We start from the raw sequence: 18,287 nt of genomic DNA, 5'->3' as shown, positions 1-18,287 counted from the left end.
ATGCCTGGAAAAAATGAGTATTGTATATTGAAAAAAATACCTGAGCATCTCACCTGTAATAGAATTAAATATTTTTTAAATCAAATTTGATCGATCGAGATGATTTTTCATTATTCAATGAGCATTGAGTAGTGTTTTTGGGAACCTCAATCAAGCCACTGATCCAGGCACCATGATCATGGCATGTGTGCTCCGATCCAGAGATTCTGCAAACCAAGATTTTAATCAACTAGTCTATCTTCCATATTCGTTTGGTAGTGGTGGCGCAACGTGTGTGAGCATCAATGTTTGAGACCAGTGGGTCAGTGGCACATGCTTGCTGTTCCTCTGTCTGCGTGGATCAGGGATGATGACTGCCATGGCTAATTGGCTATCAACATCACAAGTGTGAGCGGTTTCTCCAAAAGAAACGCGCACGCAGCAAGAGCCCCACACGTCTTGGGTTTTGACATTGATGGATTTCTTCTAAAATCTGTAGACCCTTGTTAATTTATTAATCGTGTTACGTAGATAGTTCCACCAAAAAGCTGCATCACGAGAATCCCATGTGTCGCCCCTCATTCGGCCCGGCATGATTAAAGGCAAGGTCATTTTTGAATGAAATATGACTTTGCACAAATAACCATATTTTTGCGCCAACGTGTGGAAAGAAAGTCATGCCACAACTACGGTGTGTGTTTTGAGTTATGGTGCTTTTAATCTGTGCGATCAGAGTGTCAGATCAAAAGATGTTTCTAAGAATAACCCCTTACACTTGGGGCTTTTTTTGCCTGAAGACTTCGGCATTGCGAGCATCCCATATTTTCCGAAGAATGATGAGCATCTCAAAATTCTCAAAGTATCTCGGTGTTGTTGTTTGCCAAATGTCCTCAAAGGGCGATGTGGAAGGGCTAAAAAAATCAGCAGAATAACGAGGGGTTGTGTTGATTTTCTGTAGTCATGGATCTAGGTTGCACTTTTAGGATGTAGCCTTGATTGTTCTTTTGTTTATAAAGTAAAGAAAAATAAGGTGTCAATTTCAAGAAGCGCAACACTTAACAAAGGCAAATTTCATGGATGTTCTAAAGGATGGATTTTATTATCTCTCGGTCAGTAGATAGGTGATGTTGCATACAAGCAGTCAAGCAAGAGTAAAATAGTAACATCCATGAACTAACTATTATTATAAGCAAGAAAGTGACAACAAACACACACATCCCGTTTTCATAATAGAATGTGTATTTGATTTTATTAGGATAAGCCTGGACCGCAACAAATTAATGCATAGTTAATAAACATTATATTTATGTATTTCACAAGCAGTCAAGCAAGAGTGAGAAAAGTTTAAGTACCTGTGACCGAACCATGATTGCAAGCAAGAAAGTGACAACAGATACACACTTCCCCATTTCATTTTTATAGCAATGCAACATAATGTGTACTTCACCCGCAAAAAAAAACAGAATGTGTACTTGATTTATTAGTATAATGAATTAATTTGTTGATACGTGGTTATATGCTACGCGATCATTTCAAGGGATTCATTTTTGTATAGCAATTTTATAGATAATTATGATTTCATATCAAATAAACTAATACACCTTATACTATGAGACGGAGGAGGCATGGCATTACTCAGCCACGACAGTTGCTCTAACCAATGAAGCCTGGCCTGAAAATTTAAACGGTAAAAATCAAGTCTCAATCTTTGTCTTTTGAAGTGATGCATTGGAGAATAGAGAAATAATTTGCTACCCATAGAGCTAGCTACGCACGGCCCCGAGTTTTATCTTTAATTATTTTGATAAATTATTTTAGACTATCATATTTTCTTAACAGATTCCCCTAATTCTCATGTGGATGAAAATTAACAAAGTCATCTAACTTATAGTACACCATTCGAATAATCAAATAGAAACAAAAAAAAGGACGAGAAAAACATTTCACGAATCTCCATGTAAAGTCAGGCGATATAGGAGTTAGATGAGATTTAATTAATTTTCATCTAGCTTAGCTGAGATATAGCTACATCCTTTGTTTAATACTGATGGCATAAGAGAAGTGCAAATTGACTTACATGAAATAAATTGAGTTTTTGATCATGAGACCAACATGTGAACTTCCGAATCCACGTCAAAGGTTTGCTACGGATGAGTTAGGTGCGTACGAGTAGTGTTCAGTTTAGTCAATCTCGCTTTCGTCTTGTTGATTGACCTTGGTTTAGTCTAACGGTGCACAGTGAGCGTGGCTATAGTGTGCATTAAGAGCAATTCCAACACGCCGATCTAAAAGTACGTGTTTTTTGTCTGTTCTTTGTTCATTTAGATTGGTCGTCTGCTCGTTATTCGTTTTGTTTTTGGTTTGGGTCGACAGTGCCAAGACGCTGACCCATATTCACCCGCGCGGCCGGCTTGTCGTCGTTTTACAAACAAAATACACACATTTTACATAGTTTCACAAGGCAAACAAATATAGTATAGTTTCACAAGCCAAATAAATATATCATAGCTTACAAGCCAAATAAAGATTAAATTGTCTTAAATATATTTTAAAAAAGATACATATATTGGTTGTTAGCCCACATATGCTTAACCAAATGATCTTGCAGCTGAATGTGAATTTTCCAATCATGCATTTGATGAAGAAATTGGCTGAACTATGCTCAGGCACAACATTGTCATTCTGGAACTGAAACCCTTGGTCGTAGATACGTTCCGGACGCTCATCCTCTATGATCATATTGTGCATGATCATACAATCGGTCATCACCCCTCCCAACTTTTTGGTGCTCCAAGTTCTAGCAGGATACCAAATGATGCTTCATCGAGATTACAGAACACCAAAGGACGCTCCACATCCTTCCTAGCACTCTCTTGCTCTTGTGCAAATCTCCTTCTCTTATCTCCTACAGGGTTGGAAATTATCTTCACAATAGTGATCCACTGAGGATAGATACCATCAGCTAGGTAGTATCCTTTGTTGTAGTTGTGGCCGTTGATGTTAACATTCACCGGCGAGCAGTTGCCTTCGGCAAGCCTTGCAAATATTGGCGAGTGTTGAAGCGCGTTGATATCATTGTGCGATCCAGCCATGTCGAAGAAAGAGTGCCACGACCTCAAGTATGACAGTGCAAGCCTTGACATGCGCCCCTATACTGCCCTTGGCAAGCAGAAGGGCAGTTCTTTCACTCCCAAAGCATACAGTCTATGCTGCCAAGCATCCCCGGAAACTCCTGCTGGTATTCATCGCCAACAAGCTGGCTGTATCTTCAGCATTTCGCTCTCTTAAGTACCCAGGGCCAAACACTGCAATCACAGCCTTGCAGAACTTGTATATGGAGTCTAGGCATGTAGACTCGCTCATACAAGTGTACTCATCGATGAGATCACTGGGCACTCTGTATACAAGCATCCGGATAGCTGCAGCGCATTTCTGATAAGAGGAGAAGCCAGTCTTTCCAAGGGCATCCTCCTTGCACTCAAAATAGTTATCGTATCCGACCACCCCTCCCGAATATGGCTGAAAACATGTCTAGCCATACGAAAACGGCGTCGGAATTGGTGATCTTTGAAGAGCGGGTTGGGTGTCTCAAAGTAGTCCTTCGAAAGAAGCAAATGGCCGCTCTCTCGACTGCGATTCAACGCCGGAGTGTGCCCCGGGATCGAGCCCTGAAACAACGGTCGCTGCCTACTAAGTTGGTCATGGACGACTGATACGTCTCCAACGTATCTATAATTTTTGATTGCTCCATGCTATATTATCTACTGTTTTAGACATTATTGGTCTTTATTATCCACTTTTATATTATTTTTGGGACTAACCTATTAACCGGAGGCCCAGCCCAGAATTGTTGTTTTTGCCTGTTTTAGGGTTTTGAAGAAAAGGAATATCAAAAAGAGTCCAAACGAAATGAAACCTTCGGAAACGTGATTTTCTCATCAGATAAGATCCAGGAGACTTGGACCCTCCGTCAACAAAGCCACGAAGTGGTCACGAGGGTAGGGGGCGCCCCCCCTAGGACGCGCCCCCTGCCTCGTGGGCCCCTCGAAGCTCCACCGACGTACTTCTTTGTAACGCCCGGATAATCACGCTACAGTGATCTCACGTTAATGGTGACACGTCACCTCTGTCACTGTAATTAATCTCGGGTTAATTCAAAACCGTTTCAAATTTAAATCCTAAATAAGTCAAACGACAAAAGTTTTCAAATATTAAAATAAAATGTTCGGGCTATGTCTATTATTGCATCGGTAATTATGGTGAAGTAAACACATTTTTATAAAATGCCTAAATGATTTAAAATGGAATAAAACAGAAAAGTAAATAAGTAAAAGAAAAGAAAATACAAAAAACAGAAAACAAAGCTAAACAAAAAAAAGAGGACCCCCCACCCCCACTGGGCTTCGGCCTAACTGGCCTCTGGGCCACCAGGCCGGCCCACCCCACTCCCCTTAACCCCCGTCGACCGAAACCCTAAATCCCCACTCCCCCACTCGCTCGCTCCCCACGTCGCCCGCTCCTCCTCGATCTGAATCGGGATCGCCCCGATCCCGCCCCGCCCGCGACCTCGACAACGGCGCCCCGTCGCCGGCGCCGCCCTGCTGCCATCGCCTCGCCTCCCTCCGCAAGCCTCCCCCTCTCCCCTCCTCTGCGCCGCCGCACGGAACGCCACTGCCGCGGCCTTCCTCGCCGGACCACCTCAACGGCCTGCCTCCTCGTCGCCCGATCGTCGCCGTCGACCACCCCAAGCCCTCCTGCCCTGACCCTACATCTACGGTGAGGCTCGGCCTCCACCCCCTCTCTCCCGTGCCTCACGCCCCGCTCCGGCCACAGCCTTGCCTCGCCGCTCGTACCAGCCGCCATGGCCACGCTGATTGCCGTCGCGCGCTGCCGGCCGCGCCCGGCCGATCCTGCCGTTGCTTCTCCGCTGCCCGCACCGCTCCCCAGCCTCGCCTGCAGCCTCGCGCGCTGCTCCTGCGGCTGCTTGCTGTGCTTGCGCGCCGCCGCCTGGCAGCGCCCGCCTGGGTGCGCCCCACCGCATGCCCCTGCTCCCCGCGCCCTGCCTAGCTCGCCGTGGCCACCGGCCTCTCCCTGCTCCGGCGCCCTGCCGGGCTTGCCCGCCCGCTCGGGCTGCGCCCCACGCCCGTGCCCGCTAAGGCCACAGGGGCCTTTTGACAGCTGGGCCCCAAACCCCCTCTGTGTCTATGACGAAGGGGGCCCCCCACCCCCCAGAACGTTTAATAATAAAAAAAAGAGATTAAAAAAACTAAATAAAAATATTAATTAATTAATTAGTTAACTTAATTAATCCTAATTAGATTAGCCTAATTAACTAGTTTCACCTAATTAACTTTGATTAATTAACATAACTAATCTGATTAACTAAACTAATTAACCTGGTTAATTAGATAACAGACAATGACATGTGGGTCCTACTGGACCCACCTGTCTGTTTGACTGGTCAACCGACCAGTTGACCTGCTGACATCACTCTGATGTCATGCTTGCGTCATCATTCACTGTTCTGGATAATGTTGGGTTTAAATAAATAATTAAAATCAGAAAATGATTTAAATCTTTAGAAAATCATATCTTTTAATCTGTAATTCGGATGAAAATACTTTATACATGAAAGTTGCTCAGAACGACGAGACGAATCCGGATACGCAGCCCGTTCGTCCGCCATGCATCCCTAGCATAGCGAACACGCAACTTTCCCCCTCCGGCTCATTTGTCCGAAAACGCGAAACACCGAGAATACTTTCCGGATGTTTTCCCCCTTCACCGGTACCACCTCGTACCGCGTTAGGGCACACCTAGCATCACATTTTGTCATGTCATGCATCATTATGCATCTGTTTGCATTATATTTATTGTTTCTTCCCCCTCTTCTCTCGCTAGACACCGAGATCGACGCCGCTGCTACCGAGTACGACTACGGTGTTGACGACCCCTCTCTCTTGCCAGAGCAACCAGGCAAGCCCCCCCCCTTGATCACCAGATATCGCCTACTCTCCTCTATACTGCTTGCATTAGAGTAGTGTAGCATGTTACTGCTTTCCGTTATTCCTATCCTGATGCATAGCCTGTCCTTGCTACTACTGTTGTTACCATTACCTGCTATCCTACTGCTTAGTATAGGATGCTAGTGTTCCATCAGTGGCCCTACACTCTTGTCCGTCTGCCATGCTATACTACTAGGCCGTGATCACTTCGGGAGGTGATCACGGGCATATACAATATACTTTACACAGTTACCTTACGTGTGATACTGTTCGGAGATGGGGGCTGAAGGGGCAGGTGGCTCCACCCAGGTAGTGGTGGGCCTGGGTTCCCGACGGCCCCCGACTGTTACTTTGAGGCGGAGCGACAGGGCAGGTTGAGACCACCTAGGAGAGAGGTGGGCCTGGCCCTGGTCGGCGTTCGCAGATACTTAACACGTTTAACGAGATCTTGGTATTTGATCTGAGTCTGGCTACTGGCCTATACGCACTAACCATCTACGCGGGGACAGTTATGGGCACTCGACGTCGTGGTATCAGCCGAAGCCTTCGTGACGTCAGCGACTGAGTGGCGCGCGCCGGATTGGACCGTAAGCCTGCTCTTGTATTAAGGGGGCTAGTTCTGCTTCCGGCCGCGTTCGCAACGTGCAGGTGTGCAAAGGGCGATGGGCCCAGACCCCTGCGCCATAGGATTTAGACCGGCGTGCTGACCTCTCTGTTGTAACTAGGTAGGGCTGTGACGTGTTGATCTTTCGAGGCCGGGCATGACCCAGGAAAGTGTGTCTGGCCAAATGGGATCGAGCGTGTTGGGTTATGTGGTGCACCCCTGCAGGGAAGTTAATCTATTCGAATAGCCGTGATCTTCGGTAACAGGACGACTTGGAGTTGTACCTTGACCTTATGACAACTAGAACGGGATACTTAATAAAACACACCCTTCCAAGTGCCAGATACAACCGGTGATTGCTCTCTCACAGGGCGACGAGGGGAGGATCATCGGTTAGGATTATGCTACGTGATGATACTTGGAGGACTTCAGTCTACTCTCTTCTACATGCTGCAAGACGGAGGCTGCCAGAAGCGTAGTCTTCGAAAGGATTAGTTATCCCCCTCTTATTCTGGCATTCTGCAGTTCAGTCCACATATGATACCCTTATTCCATTTGATACCCATGCATATGTAGTGTAGTTCCTTGCTTGTGAGTACTTTGGATGAGTACTCACGGTTGCTTTCTCCCCCTTTTCCCCCCTTTCCTTTCTTTCTGGTTGTCGCAACCAGATGCTGGAGTCCAGGAGCCAGACGCCACCGTCGACGACGACTCCTACTACACCGGAGGTGCCTACTACTACGTGCTGCCCGCTGACGACGACCAGGAGTAGTTTAGGAGGATCCCAGGCAGGAGGCCTGCGCCTCTTTCGATCTGTATCCCAGTTTGTGCTAGCCTTCTTAAGGCAAACTTGTTTAACTTATGTCTGTACTCAGATATTGTTGCTTCCGCTGACTCGTCTATGATCGAGCTCTTGTATTCGAGCCCTCGAGGCCCCTGGCTTGTAATATGATGCTTGTATGACTTATTTTATTGGTAGAGTTGTGTTGTGATATCTTCCCGTGAGTCTCTGATCTTGATCGTACACGTTTGCGTGTATGATTAGTGTACGATTAAATCGGGGGCGTCACAAGTTGGTATCAGAGCCGACTGCCTGTAGGAATTCCCCTTCCACACTCCTTGGCCTAAGTTGAGTGTAGACATTACAAAAACTTTTACTAACATGGCTGTGTGCCTTACGGGCCCACATCGCCATCTGGGTGGTATTAGGCTCTTTTACTCCTCGATCCTTACTCTGGGACATTGAACTCTCTCCTACTCAGGTTAAACGATTTTACTAACTCTAACACTAGGATCCCGTGACCACGTTCACCCCAAAGTTGGATAAGCCCTAGTTATTCTTTAGAGTAGTATCTGAACATTATCCACATTGTCATTTGACTCCTGTGAAAACATCTTTGTTTTCAGATGGAACCCATGAGGCAGGTCGTGCGCCACACGACGGCCATTGGTGCCTCAGGATCACCTGTTGTGTTAGTTGAGATGATGACCTATCTGGGTTATCGCTGGCACCCTGAGTACACCGTCTATGAGGAGTATCCGGACTTCAACCAAGAGCAGTACCGTGCCATCGTCCACCTCTACTCTCGGGAGTATGACTCCACTACTGTGCTGCACACTGCTCATAGTGTTGGAGTGACTATCGATATGGCGGTCGACGATGCTGCTTATGCTGCTCTGACACGTCTTCGTGGAGAGTATCAGGAGTTGGATACCTCCCCCTTCAGGCACATTGCTATCGCATCCGATGTTGGTGTGGAGGGATACTACACTGCTGCCTACTCCACCGTCACCCGAGAGCCCTTCTACCATCAGAACCTGGTTCTGCATGCTGATGGGCTGGATAGAGCTAACCGAGCTCTTCGCCACGAGTTGTACACCACCCGTCAGCACCTGTATCGTGCTCTGATGCTGTTGCACCCCTCTGTCCGCTCTGGTGATCTGTCGCGTTCTGCGATCTACCCTGCCCGGACTGTGATGCCCCAGGGCGTCGGCTGGCCAGATGTGGGAGGCTACTCTCCTGAATTGGGCCCTCTCCTGCCACCTGCGCATCGGGTTCCGCACCAGAGTATCCGCGGACCCTAGGCTACTCGCGTGGAGTTCTTCCCTTCGCGTCACTACCAGCTGTCGGGCTACACCTACCTCCGCAGTACCACATGGGACTGACGTAGACTTGCTTATTAGTGTTAGATGCATTCGACGCGAGCCTGTGTGCCGCCTATGATGTCTTAGCCTATGTACTGAACACTGTGTAATGAACTCTATGCATGATCTCTTTTGTAAGATATGTCGACTACTATGTAGTATCTATCGTGCTGCTTTCGTTGTGCATGTTTCATCATGAATGATTCTTGTTTTTGCAAATTTCTCAATGCTGAACTACCCCTGTTAAATATTAGCAGGATGGTTAGACCAGGTGGTCGTGGTCGTGGTGGCAACGCCCCACCACCGCCTGAGTACATGGCTGGGATGATGCAACAGTTTGAGCTGAATCGTCAGTTCATGGAGAATATTATGGCTCAGTTTCCTCGCCCCAATATGAACCAGCAGCCAACCCAAGTGACTCTGCAAGATTTCATGCGCCTCAACCCAACCGTGCACCGCAGCTCAACTCAGCCTCTGGATGCTGACGACTGGCTCCGTGACATCACCTATGAGATGGAGTCTGCTGATGTAGCCCCTGCCAGCTATGTCACCTTTGCTTCCTTCTTCCTGAAAGGACCCGCGGCTCAATGGTGGGACAGCCACAGGCGTACTCTGCCAGCTGGAACAATCATCACCTGGCCAGACTTCCAAGCTGCCTTCCGTGCTTGCTTCATTCCTCAGGGAGTCATGGACCGGAAGAAGCGTGAGTTCCGCAACCTCACCCAAGGCAACAAAACTGTGGAAGCTTACCAGCGGGAGTTTCTTGACTTGTCCCGCTATGCAGAAGAAGACATTGCAACTAATGCACGCAGACAGGAGAAGTTCCGTGATGGCCTTCAAGCTGACATCAAGCTCGCACTTCTAGTGCATGACTTTGCTGATTTCGCCACTCTGGTGAACAAAGCCATCAATGTCGAAACTGATCTGCAGGAATACCAGAGCTCTCACAGGCGCAACCGTGACACGGGCTCATCTTCGGGCCCGTCTTCGCAGAAGCGTAAGATATGGATTCCCAACAGTATGTACCAGCCAGATGCACCTGCCCCAAGGCAGACCTATGCTGCACCTCGTCTTCCTGCTCCTCCAACTAGGCAGCCAAGACTTCCAGCTCCACCACCACAAGCTCCTGTTCCCACTCCCAATAATGGTCTCTGCTACAAGTGTGGTCAGCCAGGTCACCGTGCTAGGGATTGCAATCAGAACCAGAATCAACTGGCCCTCCCAGCAACTGGCCGTGGAAGCAACCAGCCTCGCAACAACAATGCCAAGTCTTATGGTCGTGTTCATGCCAACCACGTTGATCTCAATGAAGTTCTAGACCAGCCTGCTACCGTGATGGGTACACTCCTCGTAAATTCAGTACCAGCATCTGTTTTATTTGATACGGGAGCATCGCATTCATTCATATCAGCTGAGTTTGCATTCATGCATGGCATTAAATACGAAGAGATGAACACTGCGATTGTGGTACACACTCCTGCTGGCCAGTGTCAAACCTCTATGGTTAGTCACGATGTTCCCGTTGAAATTGAAGGGCTGGAATTCCTTGCCTCTCCCATCGTACTGAAGTCCTGTAGCATCGACCTCATTCTGGGAATGGATTGGTTGAAAGCGCATACTGCTTCTATAGTTTGCGCCACCAAGGTCGTCCATCTGCTACACCCTACTGATGAAATAATTGCTTACCAAGCTCATCTAGTGCAGAACGCCGAGGCACGTCTTTATGCCTTGAATGCGTTGAACGCTGCACCACTCGAGGGCATTGGAAACATTCCCGTCGTTCGTGAATTCCAAGATGTCTTCCCAGAAGAACTTCCAGGGATTCCCCCTGCTAGAGCTGTCGAATTCATCATCGACTTGAAACCCGGCACTACCCCTATAGCTAAATGACCCTACAAGATGCCGCCGCATGAACTCATTGAGCTTAAGGAGGAAATCGACAAATCTCTTGTCAAAGGTTTCATTCGCCCAAGTTGCTCTCCTTGGGGAGCACCTTCTCTCTTTGTTAAGAAGAAGGATGGGACAAACCGATTAGTCCAAGACTACCGTCCTATAAACCAAGCTACCATTCAGAATAAATACCCTCTTCCTCGGATCAATGATCTTTATGATCAACTAGCTGGCTCATCAGTGTTCTCCAAACTCGACTTGAGGTTGGGTTACCACCAGATCCGTGATCGTGAGGAGGACATCCCAAAAACCGCCTTTGTGACTCGGTATGGATCATACGAGTACACCGTCATGTCATTCGGCTTAACGAATGCTCCCGCCACCTTCTCTCGTCTGATGAACTATATATTCATGGATTACCTCGACAAGTTTGTCGTGGTTTATCTGGACGATATCCTTGTATTTTCCAAGAACGAAGAAGAACATGCTGCACATCTTCGTCTTGTGCTGGAAAAGCTTCGGGAGCATCAGCTGTATGCTAAGTATTCCAAGTGTGAATTCTGGCTCCCCGAAGTAACCTATCTTGGGCATGTCATCTCCAAGGATGGTATTGCCGTCAACCCTGAACGAGTTCAGGCTATTCTCGATTGGACTCTCCGAAGAATGTGAAGCAAGTCCGAAGTTTCCTCGGTCTCGCCAGCTACTGCCGTCGATTCGTCGAGAACTTCTCCAAGATTGCCAGGCCCCTGACTAATCTGTTGCATAAGGGTGTCAAGTTTGACTGGACAGACAAGTGTCAGGAAAGTTTCCAGGCGCTCAAAGACAAGTTGACTTCTGCCCCCGTGCTTGCTCCACCTGATACTAAGAAGGACTTTGTCATTTACTGCGACGCTTCCTGTCAAGGATTAGGCTGTGTCCTAATGCAGGAGCGCAGAGTGATTGCTTATGCCTCTCGTTAACTGCGCCCTCACGAAGAAAACTACCCAGTTCACAACCTCGAGCTTGCTGCTGTCATTCATGCACTGAAGCAGTGGCGACACTACCTTCTCGGTAATCGTTGCGAGATCTTCACCGATCACCAAAGTCTGAAGTATCTGTTTACTCAGCCAGATCTGAACCTCCGTCAGCAAAGATGGATGGAGACTGTTGCAGACTTTGACGTGGGTATGTTCTATACCCCCGGCAAGGCTAATGTAATGGCTGATGCCTTGAGCCGCAAGTCTTACTGCAACCACCTCCAGGTTCACAAAGTTCAGCCCTCGCTTGTCGAAGAATTTAGAAAGCTGAACCTCCATATTGTTCCTCCTGGAGCACTCGCTCCCCCTCCCCCGGAGTTCCGCAAGATGAATCTTCTTGTTGTTACTAAGGGTTCTCTAAATACCCTGGCTGTCATACCAGATCTCGTAGCTGGTATAAAGACTATTCAAGGTTATGACTCTGAAGTCCATAAGATTAAACGCCATCTAGCAGAAGGAAAGCCCTCGTTCTTCACTATCGCCGACGATGGGGCCTTGTATTTCAAAGGTCGCCTAGTGGTACCATGTTCGAAGAAAAACCTGGATAAGACTAAAAGGGTTATGCAAGAAGCTCATGATACGCCTCTGTCCATCCATCCTGGTAGTACGAAGATGTACCAGGATATTCGTCAAAGATTCTGGTGGTCTAATATGAAGCAGGACATTGCTCGTTATGTTGCTGAGTGTGACGTTTGTCGCCGAATCAAAGCAAAGCATCAAAGGCCTGCCGGAACTCTGCAACCTATCTCTATTCCTGAATGGAAATGGGACCATGTTGAAATGGACTTCATCACTGGATTTCCCAAATTGCAGAAAGGTAATGATGCTATTCTTGTCGTCATTGACCGGCTTTCCAAAGTTGCCCATTTTCTGGCGGTCAAAGAGACAATCACTGCTAGTCAGCTTGCTACTCTCTACATGTCCAGAATTGTTTCACTTCACGGTATTCCACTGGTTATCAGTTCGGACCGTGGCAGCTTATTCACTTCAAGATTCTGGGCAAGTTTCCAAGAAGCTATGGGGACTCACTTATCTTTCAGTACTGCGTTTTATCCACAGTCACAAGGGCAAGTTGAACGTGTCAACCAAGTTCTCGAAGACATGCTTTGAGCTTGTGTAATCTCATTCGGCAATAAATGGGAGGAATCTCTTTCATATGCCGAGTTCTCTTATAATAATAGCTATCAAGCTAGTCTGAAGATGTCCCCCTTCGAAGTGTTATATGGACGAAAGTGTCGAACCCCTCTGAACTGGTCAGAAACTGGGGAACGTCCACTCTTCGGTCCGGATATTATCCAACAGGCCGAAGAACAAGTTCGCATTATTCGCGAGAATCTCAAGACTGCTCAGTCACGTCAGAGAAGTCAGTATGACCGTCATCACCAAGACATGGTCTATCAACCTGGCGAAAAGGCTTATCTTCGAGTTACACCAATGAAGGGTGCACACCGCTTCGGGATCAAAGGAAAGTTAGCTCCCCGCTATATTGGTCCTTTCACTATTCTCGAAAGGCGTGGAAAAGTGGCATATCAACTGGAGCTTCCTTCAAACCTTTCTCAGGTTCACGATGTGTTCCATGTGTCGCAACTTCGACGCTGCTTCAAGGACCCAATCCGAGCAGTGGACCATGAAGTGCTCGAATTGCAACAGGACCTCTCCTATAAAGAGCATCCGGTCCGCATTCTCGACCAAGCTGAACGCCGCACCCGTCAGAAGGCGATCAAGTTCCTCAAGCTCCAGTGGTCGAATCACTCTGAAGACGAAGCCACCTGGGAACGCGAGGATCGTCTTCGCGATGAATACCCTGCACTGTTTCCTTCTACCTCCTAAATCTCGGGACGAGATTTCTTGTAGTGGAGGAGATTTGTAACGCCCGAATAATCACGCTACAGTGATCTCACGTTAATGGTGACACGTCACCTCTGTCACTGTAATTAATCTCGGGTTAATTCAAAACCGTTTCAAATTTAAATCCTAAATAAGTCAAACGACAAAAGTTTTCAAATATTAAAATAAAATGTTCGGGCTATGTCTATTATTGCATCGGTAATTATGGTGAAGTAAACACATTTTTATAAAATGCCTAAATGATTTAAAATGGAATAAAACAGAAAAGTAAATAAGTAAAAGAAAAGAAAATACAAAAACAAAAAACAAAGCTAAACAAAAAAAGAGGAACCCCACCCCCACTGGGCTTCGGCCTAACTGGCCTCTGGGCCACCAGGCCGGCCCACCCCACTCCCCTTAACCCCCGTCGACCGAAACCCTAAATCCCCACTCCCCCACTCGCTCGCTCCCCACGTCGCCCGCTCCTCCTCGATCTGAATCGGGATCGCCCCGATCCCGCCCCACCTGCGACCTCGACAATGGGGCCCCGTCGCCGGCGCCGCCCTGCTGCCATCGCCTCGCCTCCCTCCGCAAGCCTCCCCCTCTCCCCTCCTCTGCGCCCCCGATTGGATCGGGGGGATCGACCCGCCGCCGCCGCACGGAACGCCACTGCCGCGGCCTTCCTCGCCGGACCACCTCAACGGCCTGCCTCCTTGTCGCCCGATCGTCGCCGTCGACCACCCCGAGCCCCGCTGCCCTGACCCTACATCTACGGTGAGGCTCGGCCTCCACCCCCTCTCTCCCGTGCCCCACGCCCCGCTCCGGCCATAGCCTTGCCTCGCCGCTCGTACCAGCCGCCGTGGCCACGCTGATTGCCGTCGCGCGCTGCCGGCCGCGCCCGGCCGATCCTGCCGTTGCTTCTCCGCTGCCCGCACCGCTCCCCAGCCTCGCCTGCAGCCTCGCGCGCTGCTCCTGCGGCTGCTTGCTGTGCTTGCGCGCCGCCGCCTGGCAGCGCCCGCCCGGGTGCACCCCACCGCATGCCCCTGCTCCCCGCGCCCTGCCTAGCTCGCCGTGGCCACCGGCCTCTCCCTGCTCCGGCGCCCTGCCGGGCTTGCCCGCCCGCTCGGGCTGCGCCCCACGCCCGTGCCCGCTAAGGCCATAGGGGCCTTTTGACAGCTGGGCCCCAAACCCCCTCTATGTCTATGACGAAGGGGGCCCCCCACCCCCAGAACGTTTAATAATAAAAAAAGAGATTAAAAAAACTAAATAAGAATATTAATTAATTAATTAATTAATTAACTTAATTAATCCTAATTAGATTAGCCTAATCAACTAGTTTCACCTAATTAACTTTGATTAATTAACATAACTAATCTGATTAACTAAACTAATTAACCTGGTTAATTAGATAACAGACAATGACATGTGGGTCCCACTGGACCCACCTGTCTGTTTGACCGGTCAACCGACCAGTTGACTTGCTGACATCACTCTGATGTCATGCTTGCGTCATCATTCACTGTTCTGGATAATGTTGGGTTTAAATAAATAATTAAAATCAGAAAATGATTTAAATCTTTAGAAAATCATATCTTTTAATCCGTAATTCGGATGAAAATACTTTATACATGAAAGTTGCTCAGAACAACGATACGAATCCGGATACGCAGCCCGTTCGTCCGCCACGCATCCCTAGCATAGCGAACACACAACTTTCCCCCTCTGGCTCATCTGTCCGAAAACGCGAAACACCGAGAATACTTTCCGGATGTTTTCCCCCTTCATCGGTACCACCTCGTACCGCGTTAGGGCACACCTAGCATCACGTTTTGTCATGTCATGCATCATTATGCATCTGTTTGCATTATATTTATTGTTTCTTCCCCCTCTTCTCTCGCTAGACACCGAGATCGACGCCGCTGCTACCGAGTACGACTACGGTGTTGACGACCCCTCTCTCTTGCCAGAGCAACCAGGAAAGCCCCCCGTTGATCACCAGATATCGCCTACTCTCCTCTATACTGCTTGCATTAGAGTAGTGTAGCATGTTACTGCTTTCCGTTATTCCTATCCTGATGCATAGCCTGTCCTTGCTACTACTGTTGTTACCATTACCTGCTATCCTACTGCTTAGTATAGGATGCTAGTGTTCCATCAGTGGCCCTACACTCTTGTCCGTCTGCCATGCTATACTACTAGGCCGTGATCACTTCGGGAGGTGATCACGGGCATATACAATATACTTTACACAGTTACCTTACGTGTGATACTGTTCGGAGATGGGGGCTGAAGGGGCAGGTGGCTCCACCCAGGTAGTGGTGGGCCTGGGTTCCCGACGGCCCCCGACTGTTACTTTGAGGCGGAGCGACAGGGCAGGTTGAGACCACCTAGGAGAGAGGTGGGCCTGGCCCTGGTCGGCGTTCGCAGATACTTAACACGTTTAACGAGATCTTGGTATTTGATCTGAGTCTGGCTACTGGCCTATACGCACTAACCATCTACGCGGGGACAGTTATGGGCACTCGACGTCGTGGTATCAGCCGAAGCCCTCGTGACGTCAGCAACTGAGTGGCGCGCGCCGGATTGGACCGTAAGCCTGCTCTTGTATTAAGGGGGCTAGTTCTGCTTCCGGCCGCGTTCGCAACGTGTAGGTGTGCAAAGGGCGATGGGCCCAGACCCCTGCGCCATAGGATTTAGACCGGCGTGCTGACCTCTCTGTTGTAACTAGGTAGGGCTGCGACGTGTTGATCTTCCGAGGCCGGGCATGACCCAGGAAAGTGTGTCTGGCCAAATGGGATCGAGCGTGTTGGGTTATGTGGTGCACCCCTGCAGGGAAGTTAATCTATTCGAATAGCCGTGATCTTCGGTAACAGGACGACTTGGAGTTGTACCTTGACCTTATGACAACTAGAACGGGATACTTAATAAAACACACCCTTCCAAGTGCCAGATACAACCGGTGATTGCTCTCTCACAGGGCGACGAGGGGAGGATCATCGGTTAGGATTATGCTATGTGATGATACTTGGAGGACTTCAGTCTACTCTCTTCTACATGCTGCAAGACGGAGGCTGCCAGAAGCGTAGTCTTCGAAAGGATTAGTTATCCCCCTCTTATTCTGGCATTCTGCAGTTCAGTCCACATATGATACCCTTATTCCATTTGATACCCATGCATATGTAGTGTAGTTCCTTGCTTGCGAGTACTTTGGATGAGTACTCACGGTTGCTTTCTCCCCCTTTTCCCCCCTTTCCTTTCTTTCTGGTTGTCGCAACCAGATGCTGGAGTCCAGGAGCCAGACGCCACCGTCGACGACGACTCCTACTACACTGGAGGTGCCTACTACTACGTGCTGCCCGCTGACGACGACCAGGAGTAGTTTAGGAGGATCCCAGGCAGGAGGCCTGCGCCTCTTTCGATCTGTATCCCAGTTTGTGCTAGCCTTGTTAAGGGAAACTTGTTTAACTTATGTCTGTACTCAGATATTGTTGCTTCCGCTGACTCGTCTATGATCGAGCTCTTGTATTCGAGCCCTCGAGGCCCCTGGCTTGTAATATGATGCTTGTATGACTTATTTTATTGGTAGAGTTGTGTTGTGATATCTTCCCGTGAGTCCCTGATCTTGATCGTACACGTTTGCGTGTATGATTAGTGTACGATTAAATCGGGGGCATCACATTCTTCCTCCTATATATATCCACGTACCCCCAAACGATCGGGGACGGAGCCAAAAACCTAATTCCACCGCCGCAACTTTCTGTATCCACGAGATCCCATCTTGGGGCCTGTTCCGGAGCTCCGTCGGAGGAGGCATCGATCACGGAGGGCTTCTACATCATCATTCACGCCCCTCCGATGAAGTGTGAGTAGTTTACTTCAGACCTATGGGTCCATAGCTAGTAGCTAGATGGCTTCTTCTCTCTTTTTGGATCTCAATACAATGTTCTCCCCATCTCTCGTGGAGATCTATTCGATGTAATCTTCTTTTTGCGGTGTGTTTGTTGAGACCGATGAATTGTGGGTTTATGATCAAGTCTATCTATGAATAATATTGGAATCTTCTCTGAATTCTTTTATGTATGATTTGTTATCTTTGCAAGTCTCTTTGAATTATCAGGTTGGTTTGGCCTACTAGATTGGTTGTTCTTGCCATGAGAGAAGTGATTAGCTTTGGGTTCGATCTTGCGGTGTCCTTCCCCAGTGACAGAAGGGGCAGCAAGGCACGTATTGTATCGTTGCCATCGAGGATAACAATATGGGGTTTTTATCATATTGCATGAAACTATCCCTCTACATCATGTCATCTTGCTTAAGGCGTTACTCTGTTTTTAACTTAATACTCTAGATGCATGCTGGATAGCGGTCGATGAGTGGAGTAATAGTAGTAGATGCAGAATCGTTTTGGTCTACTTGTCTCGGACGTGATGCCTATATACATGATCATACCTAGATATTCTCATAACTATGCTCAATTCTGTCAATTGCTCAACAGTAATTTGTTCACCCACCGTAGAATACTTATGCTCTTGAGAGAAGCCACTAGTGAAACCTATGGCCCCCGGGTCTCTTTCTCATCATATCAATCTCCATCACTTTATTATTGCTCTGCTTTTACTTTATTTACTTTGCATCTCTATACCAAAAATACCAAAAAAATATTATTTATCATCTCTATCAGATCTCACTTTCGTAAGTGACCGTGAAGGGATTGACAACCCCTAAGCGCGTTGGTTGCGTTGAGCTATTGTTTTTGTGTAGGTGCGAGGGACTCGAGCGTAGCCTCCTACTGGATTGATACCTTGGTTCTCAAAAACTGAGGGA

This window comes from Triticum urartu, chromosome 5A (genome assembly GCF_056163025.1).
Source record: "Triticum urartu cultivar PI428250 chromosome 5A, HENAU_Tu73, whole genome shotgun sequence".
Lineage (NCBI taxonomy): Eukaryota > Viridiplantae > Streptophyta > Magnoliopsida > Poales > Poaceae > Triticum > Triticum urartu.
The sequence above is the reverse complement of the archived record's forward strand: the minus strand, read 5'-3'. Positions refer to the sequence as shown.